The 3,637-nt window shown below is 27.4% G+C and overlaps 1 pseudogene; it reads right to left on the bottom strand.

Annotated features, from left to right (window-relative positions):
• Positions 1 to 1,914: 1,914 nt before the first annotated feature.
• LOC126555284 (uncharacterized) lies at positions 1,915 to 3,269 on the bottom strand (annotated as a pseudogene).
• Positions 3,270 to 3,637: the final 368 nt, after the last annotated feature.

Genomic DNA, 3,637 nt, shown 5'->3' with positions numbered 1-3,637 from the left:
GGAACACCATCAATAAACTTAATGAACCAACTGTTATCCCCTCCTTGTTTCTTTTCATCAATTTGCCGCTTAATGTCCTTGTATTGATTACGTTGTTGAATTGTTTGATCGGTCCCGATGAAAATATGTTTTAGTGTATCAATCGTGCGTAATTTACGTTTCGCTTTAAGAATGGATAATACTTCTAATTTACTCGCTAGGTTAACTAGTATAGGACGTGGTTTTTCATTTTTTTCCCCATACGAGTGGCATGAATTATAGGAGTAGATACGGATAGTGCGTTAAAAATTCTCTTAACCGTATAAGGTGAGTCCATGTCCATATCACTATCTTCGTTAACACCAAAAATTATAATATTCTTTGACTTTTCCATACGCTCTTGAACTTCATGAATTAGTTTAAAGTCTGGATCGACAGTTGTTACTTTAGTAGATGCATCGAGTGAATCCATACGTTTACGTAACGTATCAAGCTCGGATTTGAGAGTTTTATTTTCCTCCCTCAAATTAGCAATGTCATACATAAGGTTTTCAAGTTTGTTTATAATTGAATCAGATTTATTTTCTTGAATTGATATTTTTGTTGCAATTGAAGTAAGTTTGCTATCTTGAGTTTTGAGAGATTTCATTATATCAGATAATGTAGGTTCCGTCTTAGAGTTTTGGACTTGTATAGGAGATTTGGTTAATTTCGACATTTTTCAGAAATTTAGATAAGTAAGTTATTAAAAATATATAGAACTTTATGCACAAAACGTGTAGTATAAGTTATTTAATTAAACAGATAACGGAGCGTGTTCTCTGATCAACGGTCAACAGTACACTTAACTAAATATGCGTAATTGGTAATTACTCGTATTTTTGTACTTAAACAAGTAAATACAATAATTTCTGACTTGCTGTGACTTGATAAATTAATTAAAACTAGTGATAAATTCGTTTCAAGTTATTTTCAATAAAATTAGCAATATTTGATTTTACATTATTTTGTCATAAATTATTGTTAATAATGTGGTACATATTAAATAGTATTCTTTTCCATGGTACATACCTGATATGGCTATGTGGCTATGTCAAATAATAGTATAATACAAACAATTATTTAAGAAATATGAATAGTTGGGAAATACACTATGAATAAACCGTGAACACTACACGATTTCTATTTCTGTGTACAAGCATACCTATTGAGATATTTTCATAAATATCTATAATATTTTCAATCTATAAATAATTTTAATACAATTTCAATGCATTACCATTGATAAAATTATATTTTAAACCACGATTATTTCATCAAATTATCCTCTACACAGACACAAAAACAAAAAAAGAGTCAGCCTAGGATATTATAATTTCCAGTGGTTGGTGAAAAAGATGATATATGTTTAAATGGTCTGAATACACCAAAATTTAAATTCTTTTATAATTATTGTAAGCCAAACTTGTAGAAAATCTTGTATGACATTTAAAAAAAAAATACTTAGAAAAATCGAAAATTTCAATGGTCTATACATTTTAAATATATTTTTTTTAATAAATTATTTATATGTTTTTTTTTTTTGGTATATATAAGGAAGGTAGGTAATTAACCACATTGTGGTGTAAAAACTATCAAATTAGTATAATTAGTATTAGGTTCTATATGCCTATACATACAATAGTAAATTATTTATTTCAATCGATGATTGCAAGAAGCGATGGAAAAACATTAAAGATACTTTTAATAGAAATAAAAGAAAGTTAGGAACAGGATCTGCTTCATCATCTAAAAAAAAAATGGATTTTGGCAGATCGAGTATCATTTTTAAGCTCCGTAGATAATGAGCGAAGGTAAATAATTATTTTAAAAAACATGTTTTACTTAAATATGCAACAATAATAGTTAATCAATATTTTTAGTTCTACATCTAACATTGATACGCCACAAGATGAAAATGTAAGTGTTGGTACTGACGATGAGATTGATGTTGACGATTTCAATAAAGACCAAGACGATAATGATGTAAACTTACCAGGGTGCTCATTTGCGGGTAATCGTGTTGGATCAAAAACTGATAAGCTGGCCGCGATATTAGCTAAAAAAATGCGAGATCGAAATGCTATTATTCAGAATATTCAACGACAAAATGAACAACTCCTAAACAAAAACGAAGAAGATGATGTTGATTTATTTTTTAAAAGCATAGCTGAAATCGTGAAAAAGTTACCAACAAAAGGCATTAATGAAGCTAAAATAAAAACACTTATGTTAATAAATGAACTTCAAGAAAAATATGCTAACCCTCCTCAAATTGCTACATCTGGTTTTTTTCCTATTCAAAACTTCCAACAATACATAAATTATTTTGAAACAAACATCGACAGCTTTTACAATATTGGGCAATTTATAGTAAGTATTAAAATAGTAAACAAAAAATTGTTTGGCAGTTACATAGTCATCCCCTACTATGCATATTAATGGTTGTTAAGTTGTTTTCATAGAAAAGTAATTATCAATTTAACTCTTAATTTGTATATACAGGTCATTAGTTGTGGGAACAGGGTGCATAAATGATTTCCTCGCATCCGCAATAGATGTCTTAATGATACATTTAATTTTGCTCAATTTATCAATTTCAACGGACTTAGATGTTGGAATAATCATAGAACTCAAAAGTGCAAATACTTAAACATTTCTAGAATCTGTATCATATAACAATGACAAACAATTTAACATTAAGAATAAATTATCTAGTTTTATTCAATTATACCTAATTCTATATCAGGATTTTGAGTTATCTGCTTTAACAACTCTTTACTGTTTCCATCCTTTACATTAGTTTTCATTAAGGTTATAATTCTCGGAGCCAAGTGTGACCATTTTTCGAAATATAAATCACCAGCTCCAGGATATATATATACTCAAAATCAATATTTATATAAATAAAAATATAATGACAATAACATTTTGACCAAAAAAACTAATAAATGAATATTTTTGAAATATATTAATCTTAAACTATGGTATGTCCAAATAACTGTTTATATAAAGGCCAGTCTTCTAGTATTTTGTTAATTTGTGTATCAGTATTTATAAGGAATCGTCTACAAATAAGGACTGTATCTTGCCATTTTATAAAAACTTCTTTTAAAGATTCAACATTGTATTGGAGCCATATTTTAATTTGTAACAACTTCTGGTCTATAGGGTAATAAATTAAAATTTAAATAGTTGAACAAAAGAATAAAATTGTATTTTTAACCTTCAACTTCAAGAGGCAATGACATATGTTGTAAATTATTAGAAGTATTAAAAGAAACAACTTTTGTATTTAAAATGTTCTGGGTCAAAGGTCATACTTTCGTAATTTTCTTATTGTATTGTGGTACTTCTGATACACTACCCATTTTGGTTTTTGTTTATTGTCGTTCAAATAATATGTTTCCTATAATACAAAAATTATGAAAATTGTATAAATACTATAACAATAATTTGAACATATAAATATTATTCACAAACCTTAATTTCTGATTTAAAAAATTTAATTATAATATTAGCAACGTGTTCTAGTGATTTGGGTGATGCCTTTATTTTATGTTGTATACTTGTATTAAATACTCAATAACTATATCTACCAATATTTTCCTAAACTCAT

This window comes from Aphis gossypii, unplaced genomic scaffold, assembly GCF_020184175.1.
Source record: "Aphis gossypii isolate Hap1 unplaced genomic scaffold, ASM2018417v2 Contig00778, whole genome shotgun sequence".
Taxonomy (NCBI): domain Eukaryota; kingdom Metazoa; phylum Arthropoda; class Insecta; order Hemiptera; family Aphididae; genus Aphis; species Aphis gossypii.
This window is presented reverse-complemented; position numbering and strand designations above follow the sequence as displayed.